Below are 16,140 nucleotides of genomic sequence, written 5' to 3' on the forward strand. Positions count from 1 at the left end.
TTTTTTTTTTACGGCAGCAGAACCGCCGGACAATAGAAAACTGTTGGGCGGAGCTAGCTGTCACTGCTAGCTCCGCACAATTGTTTTCTATTTACTTTTTTAAACTTGTTAAACAATTTTTCTGTTCTGCTCGGTCCCTCTGAGGGGCCAAGCAGAACAGCCGAGCCGAATGCCGCTCAGCGGCATTCAGTTATTCACTCACTGCTATTCACTCACTATAAGAATAGGCCGAATAGCAGTGAGTAGCCTGCCGGAGGTTCGGCTCAGCCGATCCAGATGTTGGATCGGCTGAGTAGAACTCCTTTTGCACTTCTGCTCAGCATGTTCGGCCGACCCGAAGCCATGCGAAGCAAGCCGTAACAGCCTGAAGTGAATAGCCGAACAGTGTTCGGCTCACTTCACTTCAGGTCGGTCATTCACTCGGCTGTCTACGGCAGCTTAGTGAATAGACCCCTTAGTGTTAGTTACAAGTGTTTGCAAACCCTAACAATGAACATCTCTTTTTTGCTCCCTTTTGGTCCATTAAATATACCATTGGAAGCCTTTTCTTATATTTGCATAACTTCAGTCCAGTTATCACTTATCTTAGATCTACAGAATTATTAGCCTTTGTGTTGTCAAGGTTTAGTAAGAGAACACTGGCAGGGCTGACAACACTGAGTCCGCAAAAATGCTGTGTGGATTGAGCAGCCAAATGCATTTCTGACACATCAATCGGTATTGTATTGTACTTACAAGGTCTTTAAGGAGATAAAGAATGGAGAAATGTGCATATATTGGAGAAATGTACTACATATATTATTTATTATATTTGTTTTTATGATTGGTTGATTTAGATGAACAGTTTCATCTTATTTACTAAGCTCAATAAACATTCACTTAGTAAACTGAACAGTATCTATTCCTTACGTAAAGTAACTCCAATGTTTACAGTTCAATAAAGAATCCCTCTATTAGACATGTGCGATTCGGTTCGTTCATAAATTCGTTTTGGACGAATTTTCGGAAATTCAGAGATTCGGATGCATCCGAATTCTGAATTAAAGCTAAGACGAATGCAAACGAATCCGAAATTCCCGATTTCCCGAACTTCGTTATTAAACGAATTTTGTTACACCAAAACGACATTAGCAAAAAAAAAATTACAACAGTTACCTCCAACAGTTCTATGGTTAAAGTACAGAAGCAATAGCGTAGAGGTTAGGGGACAGGTTTCCCATTGTTAAGGTTGCAGGTTCTAGTCCTGGGTAAGGTAGTGGATAAAGATTTTAAACGGAGTGTAAAGTTTTTTTTCGTCCGAAACTAATGTAATTTCGGACCCGAATAACAAAACTAAACTTAACAAATTGTTTTGTTTGTTTCAAAACGAAACTAAACTAAACTAATTTTTTTTTTCAAAACTAAACTAAACAAATTTTTTTTTTTCAAAACGAAACGAAACTAAACAAATTTTTTGCTGGTGCACATGTCTACCCTCTATATATAGATATTTTGCTTTACTGCTCATTTCACTTACATTATTTGCAACATTTGTTGTTCAGGTCCTTCTTCATCTCACCATCAGAAAAATATATACCCCTTACATACAACATGAGACATGAGATTATGTAAATAAACTGTTGATGCGTGCCCTGATTGAATATCTAATTTAATGGTTATATGATTATTTATATATAAACAATTGTTTCCATAATTGTTTCATTAGTATTTCTTTTCTTCCTTCATACTTTTTGTTAAATGTTATTATATTTTCTACACTCATTAAAAATTGAATGAATGCACAACAATTAGGCAAGACATGTAACCTATGTCTCTTAATATGATCAGCATGAAATGTTTTTGCTTGTAATTGTTCTCAAAGAGACTCCAACAGTTGTAGGCGCAATGTTACAAGCAAAGGACTGCATGAATTATGTCCTTTATACTACATCAATGTACTTACTATGTAGGTATGACACAATTTGTGGACAAATGTTCTATTATTGCAGAATCATGCTTTTATTGGCTGATATAAAAACATATTTGTATCTTTTTTATCCTGCTGTGTTTCTATTTTATTGGAAATGTTCTGTAACAGGTATTACATCAGCTCAGATTACTAAGAAATCTATAAAATAGCTTCCTGCTATTACCTTTGGTGCAGATTGAAAGAATACATTATGATCCCACTGAGTCTCTGATAAAAACTGTTATTCACACTGGCAAACATTATTTATACTTTCTTGCTAGATGTTCCAGATTCATGCAGACTTTTATTAAATTATGTTTGTAGTTTCTTCTAGTTGATCTACATCTACAAGCATTACAGAAGGTAACAATTTAGGAAAAAGTTGACAGCAACAGTAAAAGTATTTTCCTTTACTATTAGCCATTTAGTTCTATTTTGAAGATCGTTTTTCAATAACAATACACAAGAAAAATGTTTACATAGAAGTAATGGTAACATGACTTGGGTAATTATTGTAGAGTTTGCTCACATAGCACATTAGAGCTGTCCTAATGTAATAGGAACATAGAATAAAAACCAAGCTCTGCAATAGTTAAACCAGTATTTACTAAAATCATGTTTGTAAATTGTATCTTTTTTAATTTGGAAAATAGTTTGACACTTTATACTTCAACCCCAATTTTGTGGAGCTGCCTGACCCAGCAGTGTTTTTTTAGTCACTAGACAGTGAAAATTATGACATAGAAATATTTATCTGTATTGAAAGGCATGTTTGAATACCATGAAAAAATTACTTATCACCAGGGCTCCCCCTGACCCCTTTACTATTTTGAGGGCATACAGTTTTTAATAAGCTACAATATATTTTACCTTTAGAACAAACTGTTTCATTAATTAATGTATATTTTCTCTAGTTCTGTGATTTGTAAAAACTATATTATGCCACTGATAACTAGTATCTCATTATTACAGCAGACTGCTGCAGGATCCATGGCAAGCATACAAGAGTGTGTTTATTTTTCTGTCTCCAGTAACATATTTGCCTCCCCTAATTTCCTTCTTTTATATGTAGCCCATAAATGTCAACCTGTATAGTAGTTACCTTTGCATCCTACATTCCAAAAGCAAGATCAATTCATTTTTTTCCAGGATTTCATTAGAAGCAGACTGAACATTCCAGCCCATATTTGTGTTATTTGAAAACTGTGCGTATTCGGCTGTATGGATGCGACCGGAGCCGCTCTATATAGTCCAAGTGCAATAATCCGGCGGATTCCACACATTCGCGTCTATTTAATAGCCGCAAACGAGTGGCATCCGTGCAGATTTAAAAATATTTGCATTTTCGTCCTGTACGGTCTTCTGCACGGAAAACCGTGAAGGAACCGCAAACTCTATGTCTGAATGCAGCCTTATCCTGCTTAGTAATTCTGGAACTATACTTGAGTGTGCTAAGCTGAATTTTGCAGTATGACAGGCCCGCTTAAAAAACTTGTGTTGAAGAAAATACGATTATAAAGACTTTTCCTTGGCCACTTTGCTGTCAGATCCATTTTTACACATGGTAAAATCCCCTTAAAATCTATGACATTTTAAAATGGTAGGGATTGGCTTGGGTGAAGATCCCTGGGCTTATCTTTTCCATTTGAATGATTTACCTCTAAAAAGATATAAACGGTCCCTTCTCATTCATCTTCTTAATGCCACAAGGGCATGTATTCCTGATTTCTGGAAGAGTAATACCCCCCACGCTCTCTGTCGTGCAGTGGCCTCAAGAGTAATAGATATCAAATTAATGGAAGACCTTATCTTGTAACTTTATGGTAGAGAGGAGAGTTTCTGACAGACATGGTCACATTGGATTGACTTTTGACCCTCCTCAGAATACTCTCTATATGCAGTAGTGTAATGTGCAGCCGTTGGTAGGTCGGTATTGGAAGACTAGGGTTTTGGGGTTTTTTTTCTCCTCATGTGTTTGGGAGGTTGTTTTTTGTTAATTTTTTAGTCTAAAGGAAAAGGAAAAAGCTTGGATCAAGGACATATTGGAAGTTAGAACTGTGCCACTTATGGCTTTTTCTCTTGCTCCATATATTGGCATTTGGTACTGATATATCTAAGCTGTATTTGTCTTTCTTTTAGTTTGTGTATAAAGTTGTATGGATTATTTTGATTTGTATTTAATAAGTTTTGTACTTTTAATGTTTATTGTTATGTCTGTGTTTGATGAAAATTAAAAATAAAGAATTAAAAAAAATCTATGACATGCTAGACTGGGGTACTTTGAGATTTTGCATACTTTTAAAGGGTGCCATGACTAAAGAAAGGTTGAGAAATTCTGCTCTAGAGACAAAGCAACAATTTTGCTATTTTACAGAACACTTCTTCTGCCTCTAGAGTATGCAGTTCAATTTTGGTCCCCAATCTACAGAAAAATGTGTCTTTGAAATGGAGAGAATCCAGAGAAGGGCAACAAAATTGGTAAGGGGCCTGGATGAACTAAGCTATGAGGCAATGTTGAAAAAAAACTTCTACACAATGGAAATGAGGTGATAAAGAGGTGACATGATTGTAATGTACAAATTGTTTAATGGTGATGCTAATATCATTATTAAACTGTTTACTGTAAATTCACTAAAGGGAACAAGAGGCCACCACCTGAATTGGAGGTAAAAAGTTTAACCACAAAGGGCGTAGGGGATTATTTTCTGTTAGAGGAGTAAAGTTGTGTAACTCTCTTCCACAAGCAGTGGCATCAGCTGAGAGTTGAAACTTTCAAGAACTATACAGGTACTTTCCTCAGAGAACAGAACATACGGGGGTACAGGTACTCTTAATGACTTGTACAGACATAAACTCACGAATACTCATTCATGCACACACTCGCTCACATAAGTTGGACTCGATGGGCCTATGTCTCTATTTAGCCTCAAATACTATGTAACTATGTAACATACCAAAAAGGCTGTCACACTGCAATGTCAGAAAAAAGCAAATTGAGTAGGGATAGAAAAATATAATCCACGCTTCTACCCTATTGTGACATACAGTATATAACATGTAAAAAGCTGCTGTGCTCTTCAGTGTTACACTGAAATAAACCAAACAACATGTGCACTGCGCTCTATATATCTACCTATTAAAATTCCTACAGTCAAAGCAAAATGTACATTCCTTTTTCAACAATTATAATGTGCAAATGTGCATTCCCTACAACAAATATAATTACCATACAATTAAACATAAAACCTTCATCTGAAAAGTCTCTTGTCAAAAATAGTCCCTCTCATCCAAAAAAACTTCAGCCCACACAAACTCCCATAAGTTGCTGGATCCACAGTGTAAACGATGAGTGAAGGGATCTCCCCTCTAATCACCGCTGTGCTTGAAAGATATACTGCACTCACCAGACATCCATGGCCATCATGTACTGTAAATGGTCATGAGATGGCATAATATGATGTATATGAGTAATGCCTTCTCCTCCACTCTCCTTCACCTTCACTCCGCAGTTGTTTAACTTTCTATCTCCTCCACTTCAAGTACTCTCCAGGATCCCTTCTTTTATTGTATATGCTTCCCCATCTTTATGATTCAGCTTAAAGGAAAGTTACAGCAAAGTGCCCATTGTGTAGTACATTTAAAAGCAGCTTTATTAAAAAGGTTTAACAACACTCACATAAAAAAGTAAATCCAAAGCTTTGATCACCGTTATAGCACTATTTCAACAGAAAGCTCACTCCTCGTCCAAACGTTTCATTACAAACACGTCTTCCTGGGATGGCACACATTTGCACATTATAATTGTTGAAATAATAATGTACATTTTGCTTAGACTCTAGTCACTTTTATAGGTAGATATATAGAGGGCAGTGCACATGTTGTTTGGTTAAGAATGACATCTATGCATGAAAGGGGTCAAAGATAGAGGTCCATCAGGGAATTTCAAGTCAGAAAATATTTCAGTTGGAGATACTGAAATATCTCAATGATAGAGAGTTCTAATCAAAGGGCTTTATACCATCCTTAGTGATCAACTTACAAAGCTGAGTGGCATCTTGAAATATCCGGTCCTTAAAGTACAAAGGTACGAGAAATTTCTGGTGAAAGGCTGGGTTATAAGTAAAGTGCATGAGAGGTTTACTTGGAGACTGAAGGGCCCCAGAGTATTTAACAGAATCCCGTGCAAACAAGGTGTGGTTTATGATCAGGTTAGCAGCAGGGGGCCTATCAGCAGGATTGAGCCAACAAAGATTATTGATACAGATCGGGTCACAGTCTATGGCTTCCAGGGACACTCAAATAGGGACTTCAGTAGAAGCATGTAATTTGGGGATTTGGATAATTTGCGGCACCTGGTAATAGGGTGATAAATTGGTAAGACTTAGGTCACCCGATAATCGACTGTGGGTTAGCAAGGACCTATTCAATCACTGTTTATGGTTGTGTCAGGCAAAATATTACACCAGGCACTGTTGAGACTGCAGGATGTGGGATGGCACTGGTACACAAAGGACCTGAAAGTAATACAAAAGTTTAGGAAGGTAGGACATCTTGATTGCAGCCACCCTAACCAACCAGAAAATCAGAAAATTATCCAACGCAGTCATGAGCAATTTCAACTGAGAGAAAAGTGCCATGTAATTGGCAGCATAAAGGTGGTCATAGGTCATCTAAGGTAATGGCTTGGTTTGGTAAAATATGCCAGCAATTTTCCAGCTTTATTTCCAAATTCAAAAATGTTTTCCTCTGAGTCAATCATTTTTTTGTTTGATTTATATTATATAATTTGTGATTTTTTTCCACATTCAATCTCTATAATCTTTGGAAGTAGGTTTAGTAGTGTAGAGAGATTCTGCCTGGGTCATAGCCTGTTTTGAAGATTGGGCCAAAGCTTTATGCATGTTTTAAATTTTACTAATTGTGACAGTGAAAAAACTAAAGGATGACTTTAAATGTGTTCTGTTTTAGAGAGTATGCTGGAACTGAAGAGTTGTCTTCCCAGTGATGGGTGACACCCTGAAAGCATTGTGTTGAGACCGTGGGTTCCTCTAACCAGTTGGAGTTCATTCATCATAGGCTGAATAATGAGGCAAGTGAAGAGACCGCTAAAGAGTCAGGGGAGCCTGGTCAGAGATTCCTCTAGGGAGAAATCCAAAATCTGCCACTTATAGGAGAATAGTGGGAGCCCCAAATACCCAATATAGTCTGCAAAGCACTCTGTGGGAGTCTGAGAAACAGGAGAATATCTTTTGGTCTGAATGCCTCCATCTCCTCAAATCAGTAACATCAAAGCAATTAATCCATTCTTTAAAAACAATATTTGTATTTCAGACCCTTGGTATTGCAGGAAACAATTTAACTCTTTACATTGTTTGGTAAATATGTAAACCCTGAGTTTAGAAAGTGATTGCATAATATGTTAAGGACTGCAAGTCATCATTCAGAGGCACAACATGAAAAACAAATCCAACAGACCCATCCCACCTGTCCTCGTCAACCCAAACTGAAGCAACCTTAAGTATCCTAAATCTTCTAACCACTTGCTGACCGGGGTGTTAAACCCCCTTCCTGCCCAGGCCATTTTTCTGTATTCAGCGCTGCGGTACTTTGACTGACATTTATTTCATCATACAATGCTGTACTGAAATTAATTTTATACCATTTTCTAGGGACAGATAGAACTTTCTTTTGGTGGTATTTAATCACCACTGGGGTTTTTATTTTTTACTATATAACCAAAAAAGGACCGAAAATTTGGGGGAAAAAACTGTTTTCCCTACGTTATTTTTACCCATTTTTTTTGAAAAATATAAAAGACGGGGTCACGTCGGGTACATAGACACTATACTGATGAAGCTTTAAAATTGCGTGCGCCCACAAAATCGCAAAAAAACTACCATGCCTAAAATTGGCCATAGGCGACGCTTTAAAAGCTTTTGCCGCTCATCAGTTTAATGTTATCAGTGATTGATGGGCCTAGAATTATTGCTTTCACTGCAACGTTCGCGGCGATATGTAACATGTATGGTGCAATCGTTGTTTTTTGCACATAGGTGCGCCCGCCGCGTATTTACGTATATAATTGTGTGTGCGCCGGGGACCCAAAACTGTTTTTGGTGTTTTTTTAAAATATGAGACTAATTTATTTTTTTAAAACTTTTTTTACACTTAACTTGATTGCTATCACATAGGGGGCTAAAAAGCCCCCAATGTGATAGCTAGAAAAAAAGACAGGTCCTCTCAATGGAGACATCAGGGGTCCCCAAGACCCCTAATGTCATCTAGGGACCCTCAAAGAAGCTGATGAAGCAGAGATCATCAGCTTCTTCTCTGGCTCCCAGCCAGAGAAATGACAGCTAAAGGCGGAAGTGATGTAATACACATCACTTCCGACTTTAGAGATAGTGAAGGGGGAGAGATTAGTGGTTGGAAATGCTGATCTCTCCTCCTTCTCTCTTCGATTCTGCGAGCAGAAAAAAAACACGTTCGGGTACGTCCACCCGCCAGGAAGGATCCACCGTCCGCCCATAATTTTATGATGGGCAGATGGAAAGGGGTTAAAATTATCTATGAATTAACTAAATGGGGAAGACAGTGACAATGGAGGTAAAAAAACAATCTGGTCATCCATCCCGCTTTTGTTTTGTTTTGGGTAATAGCGATAGTTTGGAATCATAGTAGGATCAGAAGTGTTCACCTTGGAGGGAGGTAAAACATCAGATGGAGAGATACATCACTCTAAGTAAAGTTGATCTGACCAGGTATATGTTGTCCAGAGGGAACCCTTACATTGGTAGGAATAGAAAAACAGGCTTATATGGTGAAGTGGCTATAAAGGAGCCATAGAGGGTTATATCAGCATACAATCTTTAGTAGTTTCAAGATAAACAGTGACCTGTCTACAGCCCCATGAGTGAGGGTGTAATGAAAGCACAGTAAACCTTGGAAGAGAAAGGATACCAAAACATGCACTGAAGTAGGGGTCACAAGGTTACCTCTGTATAGCTTTTAGAGCATGGCTAGGAGCTCAGTTAATTATGTATTTCCCTAGGTTTTCTAAGCTGTGGCAGGCCTTTATCTCCCAACCATTCTGAGGTTTTCTTTGGAGTTGTGAACAAAGCATATTTGCCATTGGCTATTTATCATAGCAATTTAACTTCTAGGAAGCTTTCTGCCAGTGTATTTTTGACAAAAGTACGGAAAGATGGAAATACAGGTGGCATTGTAACCTGGTCACCTGTTAGCCTAGCTGCCAGCAGGGTTGCAGCCATGTCCCTGAAGTTGAAGATTTTAGCAATCAGGGGGTCATGGGTTTGCACCTGATTTAGGTGGTGCAGGAGGTTTTGTGATGTGCCCTTACAAGGGGTAAGGTAGAGGAGAGTTCCAGGTTTGATAGCGTGTTTTTGATTTCATGTTTCAAAAAATGCCTCCTGAGCATTGCTATGTGATCTCTCTGGAAAATCGATGAAATGGCTATTACTTCTCCTGGAATAATCTTAAAAAATATCAAGTTTTAAGTCCATTTCCACAATTTTAAGTGATTTGCATTTATTGTGTTAATGAGGTACAATGATGATGTGAATATTTTCATGACTCACATTGCTGGCTTTCCTCATTTTTTAAATAAAGGTTTTCTTATGCCTTAAACCTAAAACAAATCAAAGTTTTCTCCACAGGAAAATCAGTCAGACACCAGGGTCGGATGGTAATTTGGCTTTAAACTGCTCCCCCTCCCTGTTAATTATTGTAACATAATCAGTGAACAGCAGCTATATCTTTGCATACAATACACTGCTGGGGGGAGGGGGGCTGCCATTCTGAACACTAATAAATGGGAGAGGTGGGAAAGAGCATGCAAAACATAGGCAGACAATTTTACATGAGACGATAAAGAGAAAAACTATCAAAAAAGTATGTTTGTGGGTTCAAACACAGCAGCTGCATATGCCTGTTTCATATACATTCAGTGTACATTGCTGGCATATGTTTAAAAAAAAATACCTCTGCAAAGGTGGAAATGGGCTTTAAGTTTATATGCTGAGGCTTCCCTTTTAAGTGAGTGAGTATACTGGGTCAGCAGAGAAACTGTGTACTCCAATGTCCTGACAGATTCTCCCCTCCATATCTGTAGATCTCTCCTTCAAATTGAACAAATCCTGTTTGAGCAAGGATAAGTCTATATGCATCCTCTCTATCTGTGAAGTAAGCGAGGACTTTCAATATTTCATGACACTCATTATTTACAATATTGTGGTGCTATCACAGCCCTAAAAATTATTTTTTGTAATACAAAAAGTATTTTACATGTTTTTTTAATTGGTAGGTCTATGTGCCTTGTCCAAAGCTTATTATCCCAAGGTTAAAATCCTTGAAGTGCTTTGTTGTGACCACACCTTTTTTTTAATTCACAAAGTGTTGATGGTGCTGGATCATCCAACTGACCAAATAAACTGTAAATTGCTTATAGAAAAACACAATTGATCCCTATATTATTTTTATCTTGAAATATTGTAGTTATCCAGTTTTCCACAATAAAAATAACCCTATAAGGCGCACGGCCGTCGATGACAGACGGTGAGTGAGACGGCTCCGCAGCTCCCTCGGACAAACCCCACACAAGCACGGAAATAAACCCTCCGCAACAGCTATAACCCTATAAAAGACCAAAGAGGAAAATATGGGGGTCCACCATGTAATTGAATCACAAGGCATAACACATCCTCAGTGGACCAAATTTTACAAAGTTACTATATCCCTATTGTTTTCTTTCCTTAGTAAAACCTAATTTTATTCCATATATAATAATATGACAATGGAATGCTAAAATACAAGCAATTGTTTATTATGAGGTTATCATCCATTGCTCACAAAACACCAGTGACATTTAGACAGTCATCACCATCATTCTGTCAAGAAAAAAAATCAGAATATTTGAACTATTTATAGGAAAATTGGGGGTGTTCAATTTACAAACAAAATGACAATAAAATGAGTGATAACTATTATATATATTTGGCAGTTTTAATGTAATTGGCAAAACTTTGGAATACAATAAGTTACTTACTCTTTCACAAATAAATAAACAATGTAAGGACAGTCATGTAAACTGGATAATGGTGAAATGAAGTGTACAGCGCTAAATGAACTTCAGAAAATTAGATAACGGTAGGGATCATATGGTGGCACCAATTGGTTCAATGTAAACTGGATAGTCTGGATCATTTTTCAAGAAGTGGAAGGTATAAGAACAAAGGTTTACAAAAAAATAAGCATCCTGTCCTGATGCAGGTCTTTTAAAAGTTTTGCATCAAGAGATATGAGATATGGCTACATTGTGAGTTTTGGATCATATAGAGATTTATCTCTGCTAGAAGCTACCAATACCAGGATTTTGCTAAGTACTCTCATGGTATAAATTTTTATTATATTGTCGTTGTATTTGTTTCTCTTTTGTAATATTTTTTTTCTGTAAATTGTCCTGCCTTTTTTCTTTTATTAAAAAATTATGTTAAAAAAAGTTAAGCTTATCTCTGCTCTTTAAATAAGAACTTAAAGTATCCTTGTCTCCATGAAGAGTGCTACTGTATAGTAATACTGTCATATTTCTATCTGAAAGCATAGCGGCATCATAGGCATTACGTTTTTGAATTGTTACAGAATTTGCTGAGAACTGTGCGTGTTTCCGTTAAAAGTGTACTTACCCATGGGGATCAATGCGGGGACTTGCCTGCTGCCTCGATCTGCTGCTGTTTAGGTCTGATACATTGTAACAGCTAATGATTCCAATCTTCCAAAGCTTCAGTCTCTATGAAATGTGGTCTGCTGTCTTCACTCAATATGGTTTTGTATGCGGGCCCTAGGAGAGAAGGTTTCCACTTTTGACGTGGTCCCATTTGTTCAAGCATATTCTTGTCCCCTCTAGTTAAATATACTGACCTCATGGAACAGGCAGTCTCTTTCTCTGGATCATCCTATGCGTTTGTCTCCAAGGGCAAGACTGTCTCTAAATTGGTGGCTGCTAAGTCCTGTACTAACTTTGGGGAAATCATTTTGACTGGTCCAGTGGATGATCTTAAGTACGGCCAGTCTTACAGGTTGGCAAATATTTCAGTTCAAGGGAAATGGAATGGACTGTACAAGAGTTTGTTTTGCCTTTCAACATCCTCAAGCAGAGAGTGATATATCTTGTGCTTCGCCACTGGACCTGTCAACTTCAGGGGAAGCCAACAAGGGTCCACTCTGACAATGCTATGGCTGTAGCATACTTAAATCGACAGGGGGGCAGAAGGAGTTGTGCAGCCCTAAAAGAGACAGAAAGGATGATGGAATGGGTGAAAGCTCATGTTCCCATTCGTTCAGCAGGCAGGAAGTTAGCAAGCAGATTTTCTCAGTTGGCAGCAACTGGATTGGGGCAATGGTCCCTAAACCCATCAGTGTTTCAGATAATCTGCTGGTGCTGCAGTACTCCAGATGTGGACCTTTTGGTGTCCAAGTTTAACAACAAGCTGGACAGGTTTGTATCCAGATCCAAGGATCCAAAGCTTTTGCAGTAGATGCACCGGTGACTTCATGGAATCAGTTCAAGTTGATTTATGACTTTCCTCCATTCAGATTCATTCTTCTAACAGGTTCCCTTAAACGTTTACCTGCGTCCAGTTCCACTGTGGCTCATTGGATTAGACAGATGTTTCAGCAGGCTTATTCTAGTAAGGAATTATCCACACCCTTTCCTAGCAGGGCTCATTCTACTAGAGCTGTCAGTACTTCCTGGGCTCTTTTTCACCAGGCATCAGTTCAGCAGAATTGCAAAGCAGCTACTTAGTCATCTGTCCATACCTTTAATAGGTTTTATAAGGGGGTTGTACAGGCATCAATAAAGGCTGCTTTTGGTCGAATGGTCCTTGAGGAGGCTGAATAATGTATTCCTCTGCTATGCACGCTGTCTAACCCCTTCGTTATCACTTTTGAGTGTCCCATCCATCCTTATTGGCCTATATGACCAAGAACACAGGAATTTTGACTTACCTGTAAAACCCTTGCCTTGGAATATAGTACAGGACACAGCACCCACCCTTCTTTTTCCTCTAATTTCCTATTGCTTCAAATAACTGGGCATCTATGGTAGGGGGTGACGGATGCACCTGGTCCAAACCCCCTGTATGTCAATCACACGTGACTATATGCAATTCTGAACCGCGTGATCCATCACAAGGATGTGGCGATATCACTCCCAGCCTCACTCTGCACAGAGATATCCCAGCTTGTGGGACAACAATCTTAGGTCAGCAGACTCAGAGCAATCGTCACTAGGGTTGGTTAACTCAGCGGTTAACCTTTTACACACCAAACCTTAGCTGCCACCACGTATTTTATTGGAAATATGAACCGTTCCCAGCAAATGCTGTGACAATTCAAAAAAACTTATGTTCTCCTTGGAGGTTAGGAGATTAAGGGGGGGCATGATTTTCTTGTATAAACTGTTCAACGGCAACAGCAACATTATTAACAAACTGTTTACAGTTAGCTCCATAACAAAGACCAGAGGGCACCACCAAAAATTGGTAGAAAAAAAATGTCTACACACTGGGCGCAGGCGGTTCTTCACAGTTAGAGGGGTTAGGGTTTGGAACTCGCTGCCGCAGGAAGTGATTTCAGCTGAGAGTGTGGAATCATTCGAGAAACTCCTGGACGAGTTCCTTGGAGACCATAACATAAAGGGGTACAAGTACTCTAAAGAGCAAAATCACACATGGACTCATATACACGCACACACCTGCTCAAACATAAATGCATACACGCAATAGGTTGGACTTGATGGCCTTATGTCTTTATTCAACCTCCAATACTATGTAGCTATGTAACCTGAGAAAGAGGTTATAGCAATTTATAGTTTAAAGCAATTTCAGCAAACACCGGGGCTGTGTAAATAATCCCCAATAATATATAGCAATGCTGAATACCACCAGCTATAGAGGACTACAAATCCCAGCAAAACATTGAGCAATGCAGAATAATAGTATATACATTTGCTACATACTCTGTGCTGCCGCTCTACTCCGGGGTGCCGGCCTGATGCCTTGGGCAGAGGGTGTCAGGAGGGGTGTCAAGGGTCTTAGTAAGGGGAGATGTGCAGGTGGCAGAAGCACTGTGAGCAAGCATCGCATGGCTCCCCAGAAGGCTGCCACAAGGTCCCCAGCAAACGCCAGACCTAAAACACCCGAGTCAATTTGAAACATTTAAGTACCGGCATCTGTTTTTAGTATTGGGTCAAAGGTCAGTTATAGCACAGAGTACAGAGGTCAGCAGTGTAATGCAGAGTGCGGAGGTCAGTAATGTAACACAGAGAGCGGAGGTCAGTAATGTTACACAGAGAGCGGAGGTCAGTAATGTAACGCAGAGTGCAGAGGTCAGCTGTGCGTGTAACACAGAGTGCGGAGATCAGCGTAGCATGTAACACGGAGTGCAAGTTCAGAAGTGCATGTAACGCAGAGTGTGAGGTCAGCGGTGCGTGCAACGCAGAGTGCGGAGTTCAGCAGTGAGTGTAACGCAGAGTGCGGAAGTCAGCGGTGCGTGTAACACGGAGTGCAAGGTCAGCGGTGCGTGTAACACGGAGTGCAAGGTCAGCAGTGCATGTAGCCGCGGAGTGCAAGGTCAGCCGTGCGTGTAACGTAGAGTGCGGAGGCCAGCGGTGCGTGTAACGCAGAGTGTGAGGTCAGTAATGTAACGCAGAGTGCAAGGTCAGCGGTGCGTGTAACGCAGAGTGCGAGACTAGTTGTGTGTGTAATGCAGAATGCGAGGTCAGCGGTGCGTGTCACGCAGAGTGCGAGGTCAGCGGTGCGTGTCACGCAGAGTGCAAGGTCAGCGGTGCGTGTAACACAGATAGAAAAGGGACTTACAGTGCTGATGTGAAATTCATGTTCTCTGTCCTCATGCCCTCTTCTTCCTCTTCGGGTGGTGGTGGGAGGAGGGGGAGCAAATATGTTTCCTGGAGGAAAATCCCCAAGCAGCCTTGATGTGCTTCTTTGCCTCTGCAGGTCCCGCTCTGCTGAAGTACACAGGCAGCCAATGGCAATGATGCATTCTCCCTCCCAGCCAATAGCAGCTGAGGTGGGTGGGGCGAGATTCAGGTGGCTGCTGTCTGCTGTGTACTTTCACTTTGGCAGAGCTGTCAAAAGAGATCGGCTCTGCGTTATCGGTGGCAGTGGCCCTTTTAAAGGGGAATCAGCGGGGCGGGGGGCAGGGAACAACCTAGGGCGGCAATTGCCCCCCCTTGTCCCCCCGTAGCTACGCCTATGGCTGAAATGCAAATGTAATCTAATAGTTTAATTACATAAAGATAACTATACTGAGGTTTGAACCTATCTATTAGGTTTGTGCTTGTGGCACAGTTATTAAAGCATATTGCATGGGTACAAGGACTGTGGCATGTGTGCTCTATGTATATAGCAAGTAGGCTCAGGTTTCAATTAACCATTCTCCTTTAATCCTCTATGTGCCACGTTCTTCCTTTGCTCTGGGTGCCCAAGGATGCCCCTTGTCTTAATCTTAGCAAGGCCCTGGACTGATTGACTTGAGTTGCTTGGGCTGATTTACTAAACTCCAGTTTTAAAGCGATATTATGCTGTATGCCATTCCCTTTTCTTCCAGATATTGCACTGTGTGGATGAATTTAGACATCATTACCTCATTGGAGAGACATTGCCGTTGAGAGAAGGGGAAGCATGTTAGACCATACTAAAATAAACAGGAGGGTATTTTGTGTGGCAGCACAGATTTCACATCGGAGGAATATCCAGCATTACCCTCGGTGGTTTCATCTGACAATTGGATGTACCTGTGTGTGTTTTTTACTTGCACAGACCACATGTATTTGGGTTTCAATGGACCAAGGTTTCAAGGACACTATCATAATATTTGGACACCGTGTTATAAGATACACTGTTAAAGTGAACCTTTACCCCTTTCACTAAAAATCACATGAGCTAATTTAAGATCATCTTACATTCATTAATTAAACAAGCCTGTTTTTCAATTAGTTACAAATAGAGTTCTTCTACTTCCCGGTCCAGTTAGGGCACTAACGTGCCAAAGCATTGCGTCCTGGGAAGTTTACATCAGCAGTGCATTGCTGGGAAATCTCATCTCATGAGATCTCAGGGAAAGGAATCCCCCCCCCCCGAGATGATGTGCAT

This window comes from Nanorana parkeri, unplaced genomic scaffold (genome assembly GCF_000935625.1).
Source record: "Nanorana parkeri isolate BGI_ZX_2015 unplaced genomic scaffold, ASM93562v1 scaffold27, whole genome shotgun sequence".
Classification (NCBI taxonomy): domain Eukaryota; kingdom Metazoa; phylum Chordata; class Amphibia; order Anura; family Dicroglossidae; genus Nanorana; species Nanorana parkeri.